This window comes from Chionomys nivalis, chromosome 14 (genome assembly GCF_950005125.1).
Source record: "Chionomys nivalis chromosome 14, mChiNiv1.1, whole genome shotgun sequence".
Lineage (NCBI taxonomy): Eukaryota > Metazoa > Chordata > Mammalia > Rodentia > Cricetidae > Chionomys > Chionomys nivalis.
This window is the reverse complement of record NC_080099.1, coordinates 46,991,090-47,015,131: the sequence shown is the minus strand read 5'-3', so window position 1 is coordinate 47,015,131 and position 24,042 is coordinate 46,991,090. Positions and strand designations below refer to the sequence as shown.

The 24,042-nt window shown below is 37.2% G+C and overlaps 1 protein-coding gene across 1 annotated transcript in view; it reads left to right on the top strand.

The window, feature by feature from the left end:
* The window catches only part of Ctnna1 (catenin alpha 1), a 121,966-nt gene that overhangs the window by 52,773 nt on the left and 45,151 nt on the right, over positions 1 to 24,042 (top strand). The gene's annotated exons all lie outside the window — the stretch shown is intronic.

The following is a 24,042-nucleotide window of genomic DNA, read 5'->3' as shown; positions in this document are numbered from 1 at the left end:
GCTTCTGCCACTCCAGTTATTTAGTTCTAGGTTAAAATTACTAAATTAGATTGTATACCCGGTATTTTGCTGTTCTAAGGAAGGAATAAATAATAAAAGTATCTTAAAGGCTCTCCTGTGCCCCTGCTAGACTGACTGCCCCATGCTGACACTACTTTGCTTTGTGTAAATAATAGTGGATGTGAATCTTTGATTGTGGTGTGCTGAATATGAATAACCTCATCGCTGAGCACTTGGTATAATGAAGATATTGTTTCTGTGTACAATAGTGAACTGTTTCATTAACTATTAATACATTTTTCAAAGTAACGTGTTTTAAAGGGAGAAGTGATGAAACAAATTAGTTATTCCTAGGATTTTATATTTTGTTTTACTTATTTAATTATCACTTTTACAAATAAAGATATTGGTTGATAATCTTTTCTCATATGTTCTTTGCTACACATGTTGTTTTGTTCACTTACATGCCTTTATCAATGAAAGGGTAATGGTGAGCCATGATGCTGTTCCCAGGGTGAAGATGAATGCTTTTCTGTTTTTACCTAATTTAACCATATGTGAAGTTAGTGAAACATATTATTTTAAGTTGTTGCCACGCTTTGATTGTAGGCAATCTACGTATGAAAAATGAGATTAGAAGTTGAATTAGATAGTAGTGAGAGTTACAAGTGGATATATGGGATTCATTAAAAAATGCTTGTCTGTGGATTGAATATAAAATCTTGAAAAAGTGTATCGGTTGAAGGGTGCCTGATAATGTAGAATCATGAGCCAGAGCGTGTATGTGGAGCGTCATATAGAAGTGTTCAGTGCAGTTGTGATCAAAAAACTACTTTGAGTATATTCCAGTAGGCATATGATAATCATACAGAACTTTGTAAATAGTCTACAAAATAGCCCTTGAAATTATGGGATTGCTCAGACTCTACCCAGTCACCCTGGTCATGAGTAATGTGATTTCTTCCTTGGCTGCCATACAAGTAGTCTTACTTTCTTTATGTTATGGATATAGGAAAATGTATAAACATTCATACAAAAAATATATACTAAGACTACAGTGTTGTACTCTTTGGTGGGCACTAAGATAATATTTGATGTTTAGGCTAAAGTTTAAATATTATTGTGGGGGTCATGAAAGAACTTTTCTTGAGATTCAGATTGGGAAATTATCTTTGGGTATTTCTTTTCATCATCAGTTCATGGAACATTAAAAGGCTCAGTCTTGTCAAGATTTAATAAAAGCCAGGAGTGATAGCCTACACACTTTACAGGCAATTGAGTCTCTGTGAGTTCCAGGCTAGCCAGTAATACATAGTGAGACTTTATCTTAAAATTAATAGAGTTAGAGTTGAAAAGAGGGCCCGGTAGTTAAGAGTGTTTCCTACTCTTCCAGGGACCCAAGTTCATTTTCCAACACTTTATTGGGCAGTTCAGAACTACCTGATAAGACTGTCACTAATGGTACAGTAAAAAAATTTATGGTAATTGGGGCCTGGAGAAATGGCTTATTGGTTAAGAACATGGGCTGCTCTTGCTGAGGACCTAAGTTTGATCCCCAGCACCCAGATTGTGACTAATAACCATCTGTAATTCCAGTTTCAGATGGTATTGACACCCTTGTCTGGCCTCTGAGGACACCTGGCTACACATGGCAGGTGTATATATCCATCCATCCATATACACAAAAATAGTAAAAAAAAAGAAAATGCTAAGTGCTTAATTAACATTAGCGCTCTCACAAGAGAGGTTGAGAATTGTGCCACTCATCCATTATACAGTTAAGAGCACTTTATGCTCTTGCAGAGGACTCAGGAGTTGTCCTCCCCGCCCCCCCCCCCTTTTTTTTTTTACTTTAAGCTTGCTTGATTTTCTCCATTTTTCTCTTTGTCTTGCTGGGTGAGATTAAGTCAAGCCTATCTCTTTATTGTTACTGAAGTCTCCACGTTTCCCTCCATCTCCTGCTGAAGGCCATTTTGAACTGTGCCATTATTTATTATCTCCTCAGTGTTTGCGATTTTTCACTTAATTGTATACTTCCTTGAATTGTTATTTAATTGCATTTCCTTTATTAATATAATTTCTGAAAGTAGGTTTTAAACTTTTGGAAGACTAAACTAAAAAAGGCTCTTATGGTCTGTATACTGCTAGAAGAAGTACTCAGTAAAAGTACACTTAATGAATTCATGGGGAGAATGAGGAAAATGAACAGTTTCGGATATCCATGTTGCTAAGAATATGCATGCGTGGAAAAAAAAACTCAATCTAAACCCAAGGACTCTGAAGTAGATAATTAGTAAAAGTGATATCTTAGTTTAGAATGAGATCAAACTTAAATTAGGTGACTACCAAATTCCCTTTTAAAGGCTCTTAAGGACAAGGGATGGAAGGTTAGGTAGTCTTGTCTTGAGTTCACTCACTGTGTAGACTGTGTAAGTGATAGATACTGATGTAAAAGTAATACAGCTGACTCTACTTAACAAGGAAATGCCACAGAGGCATCATAGGAGAAGGGTCTAGAGTAGATCCTTGTGGTTCTACAAATGCCTGCTCAATTCCATTAAAATGAAACCTGGTGATTGTGGTTCAATTTATTTTGCTTCTCATCTATCGACTTAAAGTTGCACTGGGTATGGAGGTTCTAGAGAGTAAAAACAGCTTTGGATGAGTGTCATAATCTTTGAGGATTTCAAAGTAAGTGGATTGAAATTAATTAAGCCTGGTGTGGCTGTGCATGCTTTAATCATTTTCGGCACTCAGGAAACACGCAGGAGGACCGAGTTTGAGACCAGTCTAGGCTATATAGTAAAATCCTGTCTCAAAGGAGGAAAATAAATTTCCTTTAAACCTTAATACTTGGTTCTGTATATAAGCACAAAGTACTTGTTTAAGTAGGATTTACAGTTTGTTGTCAGGTTAGCTTAACAAAATGTTCAGGACACTCAATTTTTGAAATGAAATCCATTTGGTTTTGTCTTGAGCAGTCTTCCTCAACAGTGTATGGTCATATATAACTGGAGTGAGAGCTTGTAACATTGGTGAGAACAAGTTTTATTCTGTGGACATACATAGTTCTAGCTCTGTGCTTTTTCTTGTGTTAGCCATTCCTATAGCCAGAATACTTGAAATTTAACAGGTGGTATTTTATAACTATAATGTATATATAAACTAAATACCAGATTTCAAAGACTTAGTATGCAAAAAGAATGTAAAATAGTTTATTGATAAGTATCAAAATAAGTAAAATCTCATTTTATTTTGTGCTTTATTAAAAGTGAGCCTTAGAAAATTTAAAAGCCTATTTGTGGTATATATTTTTGATTTGTATATTATTTCTGTTGGATAATTCTAATTGAATAACCAACCAGCTAAGGTGGGTGAATGTCCAGAATGGCACAGTAACCCATGTATAATAGTCATTATACAAATGCCTTTTATTTCCATATGATTAGAACTTTAGTTTTAGGTTACAGGTCTTACCAAAGATGGTAAGGACATGTTTATTTGTATCTGTGCCTGCCTGCCTGTATTTCTTTCCTCTTCTTCCTCCTTTTTGTTTTAGTTTCGCCATATGCTGCCCAAGCTAGCCTTAAAACTTAGGCCCTCTTCCTGCCTCAGCCTCCTAGAGTACCGGAATTCCAACTGTGAGCTTCCACTGTGCTCAACCAAGATGAATGTTTCTTACAGATACATTAACAAACAAAATAAAAAGCCCCCAAGATTTATTTATTTTATGAATGTTTTGCTTTCATGTATATCTTTGCCATGTGTGTGCCTTGTGCCCTCAGGTCAGATGAAGGCTTAGGGATCCCCTTGAACTGGACTTAAGAATGATTGTGACCTTCTGCAAGAACAAGTGCTCTTGGGGCTGGAGAGATGGCTCAGTGGTTAAGAGCATTGCCTGCTCTTCCAAAGGTCCTGAGTTCAATTCCCAGCAACCACATGGTGGCTCACAACCATCTGTAAAGAGGTCTGGCGCCCTCTTCTGGCCTTCAGTCATACAGACAGAATATTGTGTACATAATAAATAATATTAAAAAAAGAAAGAGCATATAAAAAAAAAGAACAAGTGCTCTTGACTACTGAGCTGTCAGTTCAGCTCCTAAGGATACATTTTATCTTTGTTTTAAAATACACTTTTTATATGTCTGAGTATTGTACCTGCACATATTTCTTTGTACCACCCATGTTCCTGGTAACTGTGGAGGTCAAGAAGAAGGCATCAGATCTCATGGATCTGGAGTTAATGGATGGTTATGAGTCATCATGTGAGTGCTGGGAACTGATTGCAAGAGCAGTAAGTACTCCAAACTACTGAGCTCCAAACTCTCCAGCCCTTATCTTTGTTTCGTTCTAAAATGTGGTAATTGTAAGACCTTAAAAGAACACAGTAATTGACCAGTTTTTTTAATTGAGCTGGACATATATTGAGGAGACTTCATTATGCTAATATATCAGGCAGAACATTTTAATTTGATTTGCTACTAGTTTTGTGTGGAATGCATGACTATAATGCAGTTAATATTCCCTTTGCATTATATAGTAAGGGGAAGCACTTAGTTTGGATGTTAACTCTTTCTCACTTTTTCAAATTCTTTCCTGTAATTCCCCCACTCCTGTGCCCTGTACTCCTCCCTTATAGGACAAATATCTAAAACTGAAAGCCTGTTGGCTATTGTGTTTCACACTTATTATCCTATCACCCTGGAGACAGAAACAGGAGGGTCACAAGTTTAAGTCTCACTTGGGCGACATAGTAAATTCAGATCAGCTTGGGCTTCATAGTAAGTCCTAGTTACAACACATAAATATGCATTGTATATATAATATGCACATATGAATGATAACTTTCTATATGAATATTTTTTCCTCATTCATCTAAAAATCTTGTTTTTGAATAGTGAGGTGTTTCAGAGGGCTTAAGGTAGTAAGTACTTATTAAGATAATGTTTTCTTTTTCTTTTTAAATCTTTTTTTTAATTTATTTACTTTTTATATATGAGTGCTCTGTCTTTATGTACATCTGTACGACAGAAGAGGGCATCAGATCTCATTACAGATGGTTGTGAACCATCATGTGGTTGCTGGGAATTGAACTCAGGTCCTCTGGAAGAGCAGCCAGTGCTCTTAACCACTGAACCATCTCTCCAGCCCCTTATTTTATTTTCTTAAGCAAAGTTTGCTGTTGGAAACGATGACCTTGAACCTTTAACTTCTGAATGCTCTTAATAGGATGATTGGGCTGGGATTAATGGTTCTTGCCAGTGCTCCAGCCAGCCATCTGCATGCTCTTTTCGATTTAGGGTGGCATGTCCCTTCCCCAGTTTCCAAAATACGGTTGTTTAGAGTTGCCTGTTCAGATGCTTTATGACAGGCAGTTCTAGTTCTTCTGTAAGCTCTGCTTTAAAACTGTTCTTCCCCAGGACAGATAGATTGTCTGTCAGGATATTTCCAGCTTTGATTTCAGGCCTGTTTGTTCTATTGAAAATTGCCTTCTTGGTTGACACATCTTTGTCATAACACAAAATTAGAAGAACAAAAGTTTGCATTGGATAATATTTTCTTGAGTGCATGTCCTCATTTTTTTGTGTGGTGGAGGATGTCTGTGATCACTTGATGGTTACTAATTAGTACTACTACACTATATAGTTTATTTAAAAGTGGAACACTTGCCATATTGAACCAAAGAATGACTGTTTCTTTGGTCACTCTCAAAAAGTGGCTGTAAGGCCTTTTTATAGTGGGGTGACTTGAAAACTTTTACAAGGAAGATGTTTTAAGTTTGCTTTATGCTAAAGTAACATTTGACCTGTACGTTGTCTTGCAAATTGTATTTTCAGATGTGTTGGAACAATCAACCTCCTGCTGTGTTTTTATAGTTGCACATATTCTAGTTTCTGGTTTTGTGATTATTGCAGTTTATGTTAGTCTGTGAAGTAGAATGCAGTTTGTCATCACATGCCATGGCATCCTTGCTAATTGCTCTTTAAAGTTACTCTGAATTCTTGGTTGGAGTTACTTTTCCCTGCTTTGAGTCACATTTAATCTCAGAATTTGAGAAGCAGAGGCAGGTGGATCTCTTGAGTTTGAGGCCAGTCTGGGTCTATATAGAAAGTACCACGCTAAACCAGTCAATACTGGGAATGGGAGGTTGGGAGAGAAAAAAATGCTGTCTTATTGGTGAAAAATTGGACATGTAAACTGAAATAAACCCTTTCCTCCCTAACTTGCTTTTGGACATAATATTTTATCACAGAAACCCGACTAAGATATGTTTGGGAAATCCCATTATGAAAAGTTAAGAAAGTGATGTTGCTTATCGTTATTGTGGCTGAGTATTATTGTATTAGATGTTTAAGGATGCTGTCCTTACTGTCATTTCTTCCTGCAGCCACAAGCAGTTTTTATTTTATCCCACTTAGCCCCCTACTCTTCACTTGGTGGACTTGCTAGTTTCAGCTAAATTCTCCAGGGATTTCTATGTAAATAATAGGGTGATGTTTTAGTTAGCAGTGGAAACTAAAGGAGGAAAATACTAGAGCACAGAGAGGTTCTGAGAGGCTTTGATGAGAAGCAACATGAATGAGAGAGAGCGAGTCTTCCTCTTACTTCCCCTTCTCTCTTCCCTGGTAGCCAAGGCTGACTCTGAACGCCTCATCTTCTCTACTTCCCAAGTGCTTGGTCACAGGGCATGTGCTGCCACAGTCACACTGCCACACCCAGCCTTAGCCTTATTTTTAAAGATCTATTGTGTGTGGCAGGAGGCAGTGTATTTATTTGGCTGTAATAATTTAGTGGTCTTCATTTTCATTTTTGTTTACTAGATTTTAAATAAAATGTAATAAATGATAGTGATGGGATAGATGTTGTTTATTTGGGCTAGCTTGTGCCTTACGTACTAGTTTTTTTTATTGAGAACTTAGAATTTTAGGTGCTTTAAGCATTTGGGGGTGGAGGATATTATGGAGGTGTTGGAGATTGAACTGAAAATTTCTACTCATTGCCACTGAACTACATCCCAGGCCCCTTGCTTTTCTTTCTTTCTTTCTTTTTTTTTTTTTAAAGATTTATTTATTATGTATACAACATTCTGCCTCCATGTATGCCCACATGCCAGAAGAGGGCGCCAGATCTCATTACAGATGGTTGTGAGCCACCATGTGGTTGCTGGGAATTGAACTCAGGGCCTATGGAAGAGCAGCCAGTGCTCTTAACCGCTGAGCCATCTCTCCAGCATTATTTTAGAGTCTTTGCTTTGACAGTTAGCTTTGAAAAGGTACCACCCTTAGTTAGAGGGAGCCTGATTTGATAGTATTCCATTTACAACTTTACTCATATTTGATCTCATTTCCCCCTTTTGGTGCTCATTTTGGGGTACAAAGATAAGAATGAAGAACTCTGACTTAAAGTAGATTGTATTAGTACAACAGAAGCACATTGCCATTCTAAAGCACTGGAGCATGTTGATATTAGGTAAGATACACAGAGACGGGTGGAATTGGGAAGAGAGTGAAGAGAGTGATAGGAGATAGAATTGAATAATCGTGGGTTTGATTAGTTAGCAAGTAATAGCAGCAATTTAGATTATTGGGAACTAAAACTATTTTACAAAGCAGAACTGGCTAGCAGTCCCTTTTCTCATGCCATTGAGTAGCTCACCAACAACATCAAGCAACTTTAGAAAATCTCTGTGGGGTTATTTTTCCCCCCATTTCTTTAATTTGCCTCTCAATAGAAGGTATTGTGTAAGAAGCCAGGACTGACTCAGTCTAGTGAAAAAAGGGTTGTGGGGGGTGTTTTGATCATCATTGTTATTATATTACAAAATCTTCTGTAATATAATACAGAAGAAGTCAGCTTTCTTCTAGGATAGATTTAATCTTTAGTGCATTTTCTGAGGTCCAAGAAAATGAACTGCAGAAGTAGAAATGAAGGAAACAATTTCATTTATCCTCTATAGACAGTGACACATTAAGGACTAATGACTGCCAAAAGGAAATGTCAAACACTAAGCTAGTCTACTTTTTTTGGCAGCTAAGAATCCGGTGAATCAACAGTTTTAGGGTGTGTGTGTATTTAATGTGGGCGAAGGAAGAGAATGTCGAACATCCCTTAAGGCCCCATTAAGATCACTACAGTTAGGCTTGGAGCTTAGCTCTACTTTCCCTAAACCCAAGAGAGGCACACACAACAGAATAAAGGTAAGGCAGTCATAGGGCTTTGTGGATAAGAACAGTTGACTGTGCAAGCATCTGTGTAAAAGTTAAATATGACTACGTTGTGCCTGCAATCCCAGCATTGCAACGTGGAGATTGGGAACTTGCTGACTTGCTGGCCAGCCAGTTTAGTTGAAATGGTGAACTTTAGATTCAGTGAGAAGACCCTGCTTTAAAAAAAAAAAAAAAAAAAAAGGTGGAGAATGATGGAGGGAAATACCTGACACCCTTCTCTTGCTTCTGCATGCACACATACAGGTACCAACATCTCCATTCCATGCACACATGTGTGCACACACAGATAATAGTAATAGCAAATAATAATAATAATAATAATAATAATAATAAATCATTTTCTATAGGAATTCAGGCAATTTGTTTATCCTGTATGATGTAGAGAATGTTTTCTTTTCCTATTCTGAACATTGCCTACATCTGTTATAGACAAAATTAAATGGGTAGTTTCTAAAACTGTATTGTATGTGAAGTTGGTCTACCTTTGTCTTGAATACAATAATAGCCTATAGTTTTTGGTCGCTATTTTACTTAAATTACACAAATGTTGAGTACTTTTAAAAGTTGCTGCATCAAAAATTGTTTCTTTCAGGGCAAAAATTGTTGAAGATGGCTCAGCAGGTAAAGGTGCTTACTATGCTAAGCCTGTATGAACCCATACGGTAGAAGGAGAGAAGAGACTTCTATAAGTTGTCTGTCTTCTGACCTCTACTCTGACATTGTGGCATGAGCATGCCCTACACAGATATATAATACTAAAAAGTAAATAAATATAAAGAAATAGTTTATGAATGGAGAAATCAGAAGTCAAGCTGACTAGTTTTCATTTATATTTTGTCTCCTATTAAGCAGTGGTGGATTTATGAAATGCAAACTGTTTGCCTTTAGAGTATTTTATTAAAAATTATGATTTTATGTATGGGCATATGCGTACATATGTCTGTATGCATATAGAGGTTAGAGGTCAACTTGGTAGCATTGGTTCTCTTTTTGTAGGTTCCAGGGATTGAATTCAAGTTTCTAGGCTCGTGTACCACCTGCTTTTGATGCTATTGAGCCATTAATTAGATCCAGTTACCATATTTTTAAATGTTAGGTTCTTAATAGAAAATTGTACATATATTCACCTAGAATTTGATTATAAAATTCTAAGAACTGTGAAAAGATCTTAACTTTATTATGTTAGCTACATACCTGGATTTGAGGGGGGCAGAGAAAGTTAGTAAGCCTAGAGAATTTGGGTTGAAATACTGGTGCTTACTGGAACCTGAAGGATTTATAAAATTGTATAGTAGAAGTTGTGGGTTGACTCTCTTTTGTCCCATCAGTGGTTCTTTTTGTTGGTCAACAGCCTGCATTTTCAGCTAGTTATGCAGACCTCATTAGGTCTTTATGATATACTCGAGGGAGTCCATAGTCTTGACACTGTCCAGTTAGGTTTGGTGCTGTCCAGCAGACCTAAGGTGCCTTCCTGCCAAGCTTGCTAGACTCTTTGATGAAGTATTGGTTAGTATTGGCAGCTTCCTTTGCAATATTTAGTAATCCTGAGCCTTTGTCACATGAGTTTTTTCATTCCTACTGTAGAAACTAGCAAGAATTTTATAAGTAGAAACCAAGTCTTATATTCTGTGTATATAATAAAACGTTATAGATTATGCAAATTTATATATTATACCTTATAGAAATATAAAAAGAATAGCTGCTAGACGCAGGTCATGTTAACCATAACTAAATATTGCTAGGATTTCTCCATCAATATTAACCTGCTCTATGCTCTGATACATTGATCCGTGGATGTTTACAGCCATACCAAAATTTAACAAATTCATATGAAAGGTGATTTAAAAAATTATTCCAGAGCCTTTTCTGCAACTAGATTGAAATTGATGTTTTTTAAAAGCTATCATATTTCTTTTTTAAGGTTTTTTTTTGTTTGTTTGTTTTTTGTTTTTTCGAGACAGGGTTTTTCTGTAACTTTGCAGACTCTTGTGGAATTGACTTTGTAGACTATACTGGCCTCGAGGAGAGGTCCTCCTATCTCTGCCTCCCAAGTGGTGGGATTAAAGGTGTATACCACCACCACTAGACTCAAGATGATTTTTATACTTAATGTTTTTACTCAGAATATAAAATATTGGGTCTTATGTCATTTTCACAATACTTATATGGTGCTGCCAAATTTGTTACTCAAGGCATTGATCGAAAAAGTCAAATGTAATGCCTCTTCATTATTGTTTTATTGGAATAAATATTCTCTCGCGCTCTCTGTTTCTCTCTCTTAGAAGCTTGATATTTCTGGTGTTGTGGTGGGAAGTAAAATCTGTTTTGGTAGAGATTTGTGTGGGCAAGTTCTCAGGAAACTTATTTTGAGGAGGTTCATCTCAATTGACACCCTAGGAGAAATACTATGTATCTTTGTTGCCCCCAAATAAGTCCCAGTGAGCTATAGAAGGAGCTGAGAGTCTTACTTCTTGACCCACAGGCAGCAGTAAGTGAAGTGAACTAGGCACTTGAACTTAGGGGACTCAAAGCCTGCGTCCACAGCGACACACTTCCTCCAACAAGGCCACACCTAATAGTACCACTCTCTATGAGTTTATGGTGGCCAATTATATTCAAACTACTACACTTAGTGAGATTGGTTGGTTTTGTTTGTGGGATAAACACTCTTATTTTGAAGCTTTGTTTTCAGAAATGACATGTTTACTAATACATGTAGCAATTGTCTGTGAAGAGACTTTGTTCTGATACTTGATAGCTACATCAGTATGAAAAGTTACCTAAACTTGCCTGAGTGTCTGCTGCCTCTGGGCACTGGGCATGATGACAGTGTTCATGCACCTAACATGTTGTGAGGCTGGAGAGCTGCGCCAAGGGCATGGTCACTCCTTTATAATGTTGCTGCAATTACAGAAACTGGTAGTTTGCTTTATAACTGAACCGTTGAAGCATCCAGTCCTCTTTTTGTTTTTAAGCAAGATTTCCAAGGGTTTTGTAAAGTAATTGCACTTAATATTCTGTTGGTAAATACTTATTCTCTTGAGTCACTCCTCCTCTCTGCTTTCAGCTGTGATCATTATGTGGACCCTGGTAATAATGGCGGAAAACTATATTAATTAATTTTTAGCAAGTAGGTCCCCACTGACTGTTGCAGAACTTATTTTATTGTGCCCCGTTATCTTGAGTGAAGTTGGTGGCCTCATTCCCAGATTCATATTATATTCTTCTTACTATTAAGATGTATATTTTGTTGGATTCTGGCATACTTCATAGTTCATTCTGAGTTATCTGGCATAGGGAAGCGAGACTGATCATCAATGTTCATTCTCTGAATTCAGTTTTGAATAGGCTTCTTTGTATAAAAATCTCTTCATTATTTATTCCTACTCCTTTTTGATTTTGATAATTGGATTTGAAATAGACTTGCTATTTGAATATATATGTTTCTTATTCATTTTTATAGGTTGTATTTGTATTTGTGCTTATTTAAGAAAAATCTAATGCTAGTAGGAAAGCTATTATGAACAACCTTTTATGGTTTTTTTTATAGTTCACTGTTTCAGGGACTTGATAGCTGATTCAGGGACTTGATAGCTGATTGAATAATTATCCAGTTATGAGTTTAAACATTGCCTTTGTTACTAAAAAAGACAGTAGAAAAGGCAATATGAAGTCTGGAACGTCTTTCTCCCTTTTATGTTACATTGGATATTTCTCTCTCAGGGTTTTTAAAAGACCAGAGGAAGATTCTCACTAAGGGAGAGTCTTACAGTGCTTGTGAGCAGTGTCCTCACTTGTGCTTTTGGAGTGTGAACTCTTGCTGTCACATGGTATCTGTGCGTTCATCCAGTGGTGACTTGCTTTGGTAGTCATATCCCAAAGTAAGAATAATGGCAGGTATTTCATACTTTGACAAAGATTTCAATTCTTAAGCTGAGATTTTTATTGAGTTATCTTCCCCCCCACCCCCTTCTTCCATTTCTCTCTGAGACAAGATCTCTTTCTTATATAGCCTTGGCTGGGCTGGAACTTAGAGAGATGGGCCTGCCTTTGCTTCTGGGATTAAAGAAACACACAACACACATGTCATTTCTTTATATTTGTTAAAACATTTTTAATTGAAAAAAATTTAGCTTACATTTATTTATTGTGTTAAAGGGGTCAGTTTTCTCCTTCGACTATGTGAATTTTAAGAATCAAACTTATGTGGTTTAGCTTAGTGGCTAGCACTGTTACTCACTGAACCATCTTACTGGTCCTGATAAAACATTGAAAACCTTCAAAATTGGTTTTAAATTTATAAGTTCCAAAAAGTTGAGTATGAAAGAATATATAAAAAGAGTACTTTCTTTCTCATTTCTTTTATAGCCACTTAATAGGTTTTCTATTTAGTTTCTTGTATCTTCCAAAATTATTTTATGTAGATATAGTAGACTACATGTACATACACACAAGTAATATAAAACTAATTTTTTAAAGATTTATTTATTTATCATGTATACATTCCTTCCTTGTATGTATGCTTGCATGCCAGAAGAGGGCACCAGATCTCATTACAGATGGCTGTGAGCCACCATGTGGTTGCTGGGAATTGAACTCTGGAAGAGCAGTCAGTGCTCTTAACCTCTGAGCCATCTCTCCAGCCCCCTATAAAACTATTTTTAAGAGGAATATATTATCTCCTTGAACGGATTTTGGGTTTTTCTGTTCTATATTTATTAAGACACGCTTTCTTTTTGTGGTCAAGCTTGCTTGAGCTTGTAGCTCTGCTCCCATGTCCTGGAGTGCAGGAATTTGTACACATGCAGCACCACACCCAGTTCAAAGATCTTTTAAGTCTTTTGGCCTTATAATGAGTCATTGATTGTCAAACAGGTGTTACAATTTGAAGAAATACTTTAGTGTTTGCTTTGCCTTTAGGCCACTGAATTTTACTCTACTTCCTCCTGTTATCTAAAACCTGTTTCTTTTCTGGTTCCCCCAAGGAAGATAATCTCCATCTCTTTGCTTGTCTGCTTAGTCCCCATGCTTGACTTCCAGTTCTCTCTGTTTAGTCCCCATGCTTCAATTCCTGTTTAGATGTTTAGTCCCCATGTGTCACTTCCTGTTCTGTCTGTTGTGGCATCAGCTTATAGTGTCTTAGCACAATGAACTATAAAGGTCACACGTGTGGAATAAAACCATTTGTCTTGTTTCACATCTGAATTGTTTTTTTGGCCATGTTATATTGAGTGTCTTAGGATAGGTAGCCTGTTATAGACTGTTCTATATAATATATTTCTTCTTAACCAGTATTTAATAATAATCTGTTACCTTTATAGCTGTTAGGCATTTAGTATATTCTTTAGATGCTTTTCTTGAGGTGCCAGGTCTATGTACACTTTATTAGTTTATTAGCCTTTCTCCTCTAAGTTGAAAGTCTTCATTCACTATAATTTTATTCAATATAATTTTGGAAGTTTTCTCTTTTTACTATTGTCTTTTCCAGTTTTTTGCTCATCTTCTATAGTCTTTAACTTCTAACCCTGGTTCTTGTACAGAAACCCATAATTTATTTTTTTCTTAATTTTTAATTGCTATTATTACATCATCATTATAACACAAACAAGACCCCATTCCCGTCTCATAATTTCTGCTTTGTTAGTGATAATAGTGTCTGTATCCTCATATTGGAATTACAGTTCTAACCATGAAAAAAGAGTTTTTATATTTGGTTTAAGGGATACTGAAAAAATGATAGAAATGGATGCTGTGCTCTAAGGAGAAAGAAGTGTGTATCAACAGAAGGTACTTTCTGCCATGTGCCAGCTGGTATCAGTATAAAACATGCAGTGTAAATCTCACCAGTGATATATTCAGGAAGTTGAGATTTAGGATAATTTCACAAAATGTGTTTTGTTTTGAACATGGCATTGGTAACTAGGCGATAGGAGAACCCACATTAACCCTCCCTTCTTTCTTTTTCTTTTTGTGTTGTTAGGTAGCAAATCTAGGGCTTTACACATGCTAGCCCAAATTCTTGACTACTTACTGAGTTACATCTTAGTCTGCCTTCCTTAACTCTATTTAAGGACCTTATTCTTTTCTTCTGCTGGATAATACTGGATAATGCCTAATTTCTGATCACAAGTCCTCTGGAATCTTTGATCTTATATTCTTTGGAATCAGTTCTGATACTCCTGGCAGTTGATTCTACTTTGCGTGTAGAGTATCTTTGCACCATAGAGAAGAAAGGAGATAGTTTCAATCTCTAATCTGGAGAGATGTTCAGTGTATGTCTATCCAGTTAGCCTGGGGAATTCTGATTAAGATTGTCATAGTTCAGGATTCAGGAGGCTTCTATTAGGCCTGCCTCTAAAGCATTAAGTACTTGAGTGAAGGGTGTGGACTATTTCAGTACTTGTAAAGGTGTCCCAGTGTACCCCATGAGGTCAGCTTTGCTTGTGAGACTACAGAGTAGCATTTTGACTTTTCTTCTTCCAGCCTCAGCTGAGGGATGTAGTTTACTTCTTTCTTGAGCAGTGTTCCACAGCTTTTTCCAGTATACACCTTATTTTTCCTGTTAACATACTTCCCTTTTCTGTGTCCCAACCTAGTTCCAAGATCCAGTGAAGTCCCTGAGTCCTATAGTCCACAAGTTCAACTATAGGTTCTTCTTATGTAGCCTGTATTTCTTTTTAAATCAGAAATTAAATTTCACCTTAGTAAATACAGCTTTACAGTAAAAACAAAAAGTTATATACACACAAATATTATTCTTTTTAATAATTTATTCACAAAGCTTTTACATAGATGTTGTTGGTATGCATGCTTGATCCTTCCATCATTTTCTTCTCTTTACCTACATCTCTCCCACATTTTTTCCTCCTAAGGCATTGTTGTTAGCAGTCTGATATGAATAACTCTATACTTTCCTCTGCTTCTATGATAAGTTCTTACTCTCCCAAATTACCAAACTATAATCATTCCCTCCTTTTGGCATAAACATTCTCTTAATTAAGATGATATTATTGCTTATAATTATGCATGTTATTATTTAAAAGCACTTGATGGGGGCTGGAGAGATGACTCAGAGGTTAAGAGCACTGGGTGTTCTTCCAGAGGTCCTGAGTTCAAGTCCCAGGAACCACGTGGTGGCTCACAACCATCTGTAATGAGATCTGGTGCCCTCTTCTGATGTGCAGGCAGAACATTGTATACGTAATAAATAAATACTTAAAAAAAAACACTTGGTGAAAAAGGTGATTTTTGTTCATTTGTTTTAAAGATTTGCTTATTTTACTTTATTAATGTTTTTCTTTTATGTATACACTATGTGTGTTGCTGGTACCCATGGAGGTCAGAAGAGGCAATTAGGTGCCCTGGTTGCCATCAGTTATGAGTAGTTGTAAACCACCATGTGGTGCTAGGAACCAAATGTGGGTCCTCTGCATCAGTGACGAGTATTCTTAATCTCTGAGCCCGCTCTCCAGCCTCCTTGAGAAGACTTTAAAGTCTTATTCTTATTGCTGATTTATTAAGAATATATTATTTTAACCCACAGTACTATAAATGATTTAACTACTACTTTTTCTCATGAATATTTGCTTTTTAAATTGTTTTAAAAGGATTGTGTGGCCTGTAGCACTGATTAACCTTGAAAGATACCCTTGTATTTGGTGCTTTTATTTTTACATGAAAATTTCTCAATTTTGTTTTTAGGGAGATAATTTGAGTTGTGGAGGGAGGGAAGGAGAATAATCCTATTTTCTCCAAAGGGCTAAACCTAGTGGTTGTTGTACCATCAGTGTAAGAAAATAACCTCATGCTCTACCTACTAATAGTATTAATTGTTTTAATTTTGCCTGTGTGCCGTGTAGTTTTTCTCTCTGTCAAGTACTTGTAGTTAGCTCCTGTTTTTCTAATAGTACATGGATCTTTTTCTTTATTAGAAGCCATTGAATTTTACAGCTATTACTACAGTATCTGCCATTTATTTTTTATTTTCTCACCCTTTTTGTTGGTAGATTTTAAACAGTCACATCAAACTTTTGTTATTTTTATGCATTTTTGTTTACATTTTATTTTATGGTAATGGAGTGAATTTCTGTTTGGAATGAAAGTATTCTCATCTGAGATGACTTGAATGCAACATTTGAGTCCTTCATGGTTAAATCACAAGAAGCAGAGTCACATGGAAAGGTGTGTGTGTGTGTGTGCGCGCGCGCGCGTGCGTGCCTGCCTGTTTCAGATTTATTGTAGAGATTTTAATATTATGTAATCATGGAAGTAGATTAAAGCTTGTGTGAGTCTGTTGCTTTTATATGTCTTTTATAAAAGAAAAAGGACTTAAGCTTGGTGTTTCTAGGAATGAATTGTTACATTTAAGTGAGTTTCGTATAAATTGACATATTCTAAATATAGATTCCTTTGAAAAATGTCATGGTTGAATACAGGGTAGTAATTAATTGCCTTACTTTGAGTTAGAGTTTTTTTTTTTTTTTTGAAGTTCTTTTCACATAGACCATTTTAATTGTTTAGAATCAAAATTCTTTGACCTGGATGGCTAGAAGATGCATCCTAGTTATAGTTTTAATGATGTTCTTAGAGTCTTTTCCTTCTATGTAAAAAAAAACAAAAAAACTTCTTTTCTCTCTCTTATTGGTACCATATTTGCAGGATTTTATACATGTGAATAGTTTCTTCTTTTAGTAGTTTTCTGTGTGCACATGAACCCCGGGGCCTCTCATTAGCCTGACCTGTAAATAGTTTGACTCCTTCATTTCTTTCTGTTTATATTGGCAGAATTTGTCTGTACATTATTTGTGGTTATACAAGTGTTGGTTGGAAATAACTGAATTTGACTACACACATATACATGATAGGTGTATATTGAAGTGAGTAGTTCTTTCTCTAATCAAGTACAAGCACCCAGTCTAGTTTAAAATGGAGATAGTGGGGAGGGGCTGTAAAAATAAAACTCGGACAGGAAGTGAGGTAAGTGGGTTTCTCTTTGACGTGAATTTGGTTTTCATCTTGATCAATTTGCATCTCCTCTCCACTCCCTTAGATTTATACATTTTTGTATATGTCCCCCTCCCCCCAAGTTCAAGTGGAGACTTCTCAAGTAAGGAAAATACAGAATGAAATGCTGAATAAATGTGCTGCCGGGCATCACCAAAGAGGAAAGAAACTGTTGTAGGGAGGAAGAAGAAAGAACAGTTTGGTAAACTCTTCAGTTTGCAGTTGACTAAAATACAGAACTTATGTGGGCATCTGAAAATAGGATAAAGATTGATAAGAGTGTAATTGATTTGAACCATTAGATCTTTCTGATAGGAAAAAGTGCTATTAAGTCTCCATCATTTTTTTAGTTCTTTCTCTTTGGCTTTTTTCTTTTCTTTTTTCTTTTTTTCAATACATAGTTTTTCTTATTCTCTGTAGTACTACTGTTTACTAAAAAGGAAAATAAATGACTTATAATAATGTCATTCTGCATCAGAGTAAGAAATACTCTATATGGCATACTCTTTTCAGTGATTTTCCCTTAGTATTGGTAGTGTATTTTTATTGATATCATAGCTTTGAGACTCACTTATGATCATTTACAAGTACTGTCCATTTCAGAGAAAAAGCAGACACATGCAAAAGAACCTGATGTTGGGGTTCAGAATGTAAAGGGCAGAACTGGTCCACACAAAGACCAGTCTCTAGTCTTTTAACCTAGATGCATGAACTAGGCAGGGCAGGGTATCCAGCTCCTGTGTTTCCTCCCTACATATACCATTGTAGATATAGGGAGCTGAAATTAACCATTAGAATCCCTTGAATAGTAAGTGAAAGAAAATCTAATCATACTGGACTAAACTAGAAGGTCCTGCCTCCCTTTTCTAAATTGCTCTTTGTTGAGTTATTTTGATTGGGAGGAAGAGGGTTTAGTTAGATAGACCTTAGAGCAGTGATTCTCAGCCTGTGGGTTGTGACCCCTTTGTAGGTCAAATGCCACCCACAGGAGTCACCTAAGAGCATTGGAAAGCACAGATATTACATTATGATTCATAACAGTAGTAAAATTATAGTTATGAAATAGCAATGAAAATAATTGTTATGGTTGGGGTCACCACAGCATGAGGAGCTGTATTAAAGGGTCACAGCATTAGAAGGACCACTGTTACTCATACTAAGTTGCTTGTCATTACCTGGAGGTATTGAGGCTTTATATACTTCAATGTTGTACAGTAATATTCTGTTACTACATGACAGGGCACAAAGCATCTCTTACCTAGTTCTGAAAGCTGGGGAAAACAACAAGAATTGATTTCTGTTAGGTGGGCCTCATTTGGGTTGATTAAATTTAAATTGGATTAGATTTTTAATGTATAGCCATCGGATAATTTTTATTTTGCCTAAGTAGAGACATTAGAGTTGGGAGCTAGTCCTGATTTTAATAAAAATGTGGAAAGAAACTTCTTATTTGACTTGTTAAAGAACCACTACAATTACAATGACTTCTGAATATATACTTTGTAAAGAAAAAGGAAGCATTTGATAATGGAGATAACTAGAGACAACAGAGTTAAATTTCAGTAAGGAATAAAGTGGTTTTAATCCTGAAACTCGCGGCTATTGTGAAGTATAATATGTATGATGTAATTTTCCAGCCTGAATTTCTGTTATTTAGTTGGGAGGTAGATAAAGACTTGAGACTTTTATTAAAATTTATAATGGCAACCACATCACATAATTTTATTATATGTGTATGGGTGTTTTGCCCGCATCTATGTCTGTACCATGTGTATAGTGTTTGTGGAGATCAGAATAGGGCATTGAATTCTCTTGGAGTTACAGATGGTTGTGAGCTGCAGTGTTGGTGCTGGGAATTTCAGTCCTCTGGAAGAGTAGGGTTGGAGAGATGACTCAGCAGTTAAGAAACTACCTGCTCTTCCAAAAGTCCTGAATTCACTTCTGAGCAATGACATGGTGGCTCACAGCCATCTATAATGAGATCTGGGGCTCTCTTGAGGAAGCGACCTGGTCAGTCATCCTCATCAACTTAGACCATGAAACCCAATATGGACACATTCAACAGAACCACCATCATATATGGACTGCCCATGCCTCACCATTGCCAGGGCATAAATTTCATTCATTTATTTTTCCTCTGGAAGAGCAGTCATTGTTTTTAACTACTGGGCCATCTCTGCAGCCCCCATAATTTTTTTTAAACAAAACCAGTAGTTCTACTGAGTTTTATTTTTATTTATTTTTAATATTTTTTTATGTATACAATATTCTTTCTGTGTGTGTGCCTGAAGGCCAGAAGAGGGCACCAGACCTCATTACAGATGGTTGTGAGCCACCATGTGGTTGCTGGGAATTGAACTCAGGACCTCTGGAAGAGCAGGGAATGCTCTTAACTACTGAGCCATCTCTCCAGCCCCTCCACTGAGTTTTATAAAAGTGTAGCCATTAATGTCTTATATATGAAAGTAATGCCTTAAACCTTGTAACAGGGTTCTTTCATAGAAATAGAGAAGGAACAAAATCAGTAAGTTGCCATTACACTGTACTGCACGTTCACATTTAGTATTTATATCACATTGGAGAGAGTTAGAAGCTATGCTCTAAAAATTTGAAACTTTATTTTGGAAATATTATAAAAATACATGGTAAATATATAGAAACCTAGTAGGTTTACTCGGAAGAAAGGACTAAAGCTAGACCTTTTCCTCTGTCCCCAGCACATGTTTTACAACGAAGATACTTGTTCTGCCTTTCTGTGTGAGGATATCCTTATGAGAGTTGGAAAAGCTGGAAATACGGAACTGTCTTAAGAGACTGTGTCTTTTCAGGAAGCAGTTTTAGAGTGGAAATGAATAATCACCATTGAGAGGTGATGTAGGGCTGGCTGTGGTGGTTCATCCCTGTAATCCAGCAGTTAGTAGGTAGGTCAGACTGGAGGCCACCCTGAGTTACAAACAGAGAGCTGTGAGGGACAGCACATCTTTAATCTCAGCACTCCAGAGGCAGGGGTAGATGGAGCTCTGAGTTTGATGCCAGCCTGGTCTACAAAGCAAATTCCAGGACAGCTGGGGCTACACAGAGAAACCCTGTCTCTAAAGGCCAAAACAAACACATAAAAAAGAAACAAAAACCGCAAAAACAAACGAATAGGGACAGGAAAGATGGCTCAACAGTTAAGATCACCAGCTGTTCTTCTAGAGGGCCTGAGTTTGATTTCCAGTGTCCATGTTGTGATTCATAGCTGTCTGTAACTCTACCTCCAGGGGAGTCCAGTACCATCTTCTGCCCTCTTTGGGCACTCTATGCATGTGGTACACAGACATACTTGCAGGCTCACACATATAAAATTTAAAAAATTGTTTAATAAAGAGAAAACAATAAGTGCTGGAAAGATGGCTTTGGGGTTAAGAGCACTTGCTGCCCTTGTAGAGGACCTTGTATCAGTTCCCAGCACCTACATGGTGGCTTACAGCCAGCCATCTTGCCACTCCAGCTTTAGGGGATGATGCCCTCTGCTGGTCAACTTGGTGATTGCTTTATCTATTTAAACTTGTTCTTTCTTGGGAAATTAGTTATCTTACAGACTCATAGTCAGAGATAGAAGAAGTGTGAATTTATTTTGCTATTTACTGGGTGTCCTGTATATGTGCGGGAACTACATAGTTTAAGATGTGGCAAGGAAGAAATACATTACTTACTCATTTTGTGAGCTTTTTGGGTTCCAGCCTTGGCTGATCACAAAGCATGTAGCATGAACCAGTGGGCTGCTTATCAAGAACTGACATGACGAGCAGGTCTGCTGATTTTCTAAGTCTTCCTTAGTGGTTCCATCTGACATTCTTTCTTACTGTTTCCACATCTGACTCCATTTTTTCAAAATTTTGCGTGTAACGCTCTCCTCTAAATAAAGCAGTGTTTTTGTTTTGGGGTTTTTGTTTGTTTTGTTTTTGTTTTGGGTTTTTTGGGGGGGTTGTTTGTTTTGTTTTGTTTGCTTTTCGAGACAGGGTTTCTCTATAGCTTTGGAGCCTGTTCTAGAACTAGCTCTTTGAGATAAGATTGTGCTCTGTTACCCAGGCTGGGCTCTAATTTGTAATTCTTTTACTTCCGCATATAGAATGCTGGGTTTACCACTACACCTGGCTAAAGCCTCTTCTTTACCAGATGAGAGCTGTTGTTTTTAGTTTTGCCTTAGTCACCAGGAAGATTGAGTTCAAAAACTTATTTTGTTGCTCTGTCAGTGCTGTCTAATCCTTAACTATGAATTATTAAAACACTCTAGGATTCAGTTTAATCTTTGCAGCCATGCATAATATTGTATTAATTTCTCAAGATTCTTGAAGTCTGTTAATCATATTCTGGACCTTTGAGGTTTAGAATTTTGGCTTTTTAATCATTCTGCATCCAATTTAGCTATTCTGCACATATCAATGTAGTCTACCTTTTTAATTCTATAGAATTGGGCTCTATTTAATTATAGCCACGTTGTTTTTAAAGTTCTGGGCACCAACCAGTTGGTCTTCATTTATCTGACAGCTAAGACTGTGGGGAGGGAGAGGCAGCCCTCACACATGCCAGGCAAGTACTGTGTCACTGAACTGTATCCTGTGGGAGATATTTTGTTTTCACGAGAATATTTTGGCCCCTAAAATAACAAAACAGCTAATATAAATGGCTGTTGATTCTTATCTGATCATTTTTTAGAAAAAGCAACTTACAGCTTTGGTGACTCTGCTCTGTGAATACCAGAGTGATGGTGGGGCTGAGCTCAAGCCCACCTGTGAGTGATTGTGCAGCGTAGTTTATCCTAACCACCGCTCTTTGTACACCTTCCCTGTGCTTCTTGGTAAAGTCTCTTGAAATCTGAAAAAAGGCACTGAGAATTGTTTCTGGAGCCGCAGTTTTAAAGTATGGTTCCCGTGGAAGAGATGCGTCATCAGCTGTTGTCAGGTAATGTTGTTCACAGGTGCTCCATAGTACTGACTTCTAAGCAGGAAGTCCTTTGAGGCCTTAGGTTAGGCTTTGTTGCCAGACTGGGTGGAGGGCACAGAGAGAGGCTCTATGGGTTAAGACTTCTCATTATACTCGCACATTTTTATAAAGGGAGCGTGGGAATCACTTTAAATTAACATTGAGAGGAATGTCTTCTTTGTATTTCAGTGGGAACCTAAAAGTCTGTGGTCATCCAGGCAATCCAAAGACAATTCTTAGAGAAGTCAGAGTAACTACATGGGGATTTTAAAATTAAAATGTAAGAGAATTATATTAATAAGCTCTGCCTATTTTTTGCCCCATAAAATATAGGAATTTGTTCCTTCTTTTGTAGTGGCATTTCATTTGTATTTTAATAAATAAAGCTTGCCTGAGGATCAGAAAAGTAAAACAGCCACGCTGGCCAGCCTTACAGACCAGGCAGCAATGACACACACCTTTAACCCCAGCAGCCACTAGTTTCTATAGAAACCAGGTGGTAGTGGTGCACGCCCTTAATCCAAGAACTAGAGAGGGTTATAAAATGGGAGGAGACAGCTCTCAATCTCAGTCTCATTCTGAGATTCCTGGAGGCAGGATCGCCATTTCTGACTGAGGGTAGAGGTAAGAGCCAGTAGCTGGCTGTCTTGCTTTTCTGACCTTCATGTTAGCTTTATTTATTAAAATATAAATGAAATGCCACTACATTTTATTATTTTTTAAAAGATTTATATATTTATTATGTATACAACATTCTGCCTCCATGTATGCCCACTCACCAGAGGAGGGCGCCAGATCTCATTACAGATGGTTGTGAGCCACCATGTGGTTGCTGGGAATTGAACTCAAGACCTCTGGAAGAGTAGACAGTGCTCTTAACCACTGAGCCATCTCTCCAGCCACTACATTTTATAAAGTGTAAAATGGCCATTACCGATGCTAGCTAGTGTCAGTGCAATTATTCTTGATACAAAAGTGTATGTATACGTAATACATAAATAAATATTTTTTAAAAAGTGTATGTTGTGCTTCCTTCCTCTCTATTCTGAAGTAGTTACTGGGTTTCTACCATGAGCTCTCATAGCTGCTGGTTCCAAGAATCACTGAGTATTGGGAAGGAGTTGGCTTCTCTTTGTGTATGCGAAGGGGTACACATTTTAGTAGTGGTATACAAGGTGATGCTGAGATCTCTCCATTGAGGTGGAGGCCAAGTTTCTATTTGTGTGCACGTACATGGAGGCCAGACGAGGCTATGGGTTGTCCTTTTCTCTCCCTCACTGTGCCTTTGACTTCTTTGAGGCAGTTTATTTCCGAATCTGTAGCTAATGGGTTTTTGCTAGGCTGACAACCTGAAAGCCCCAGTGATCCTATCTCTTCCCACTTCTAGTGCTGGGGTTACAAGTATATAACATACTTGTAACATGCTTGGTTGTTTTATGTGGTGCTGGGACCCAAACTCAGGTCTTTGCAGATGCACTGTCAACACCATCTCTCTAGCCCTATATTGGGCAACTCTGTCAGCCTTGGGGCTGGATAAGCAGGAGGTTCAAACAAGGTGAATTGTTCATGGCAGTTGGCACATAGAAGCCTAGACAGTTTCTGTCCTGACATTGCAGGGGCATAGCATTCTGCCTGAGGGTATTTAAGCCAAATAAAATCACTTTTAAAAAAAATAAATCTTTGCTTTTCTCATTCATACCTCTTGATGTTTTCGTCTAGGGTAGAGGAGCCACATGGTGAGGCTTCTATTCCTAGCACCATTAGCATCTATGGACTGCAGGCAAGAGTGGTATACAAGATGATCCTGGCATTTTCCCACAGTGAAATAGAGGCCAAGTTTCAG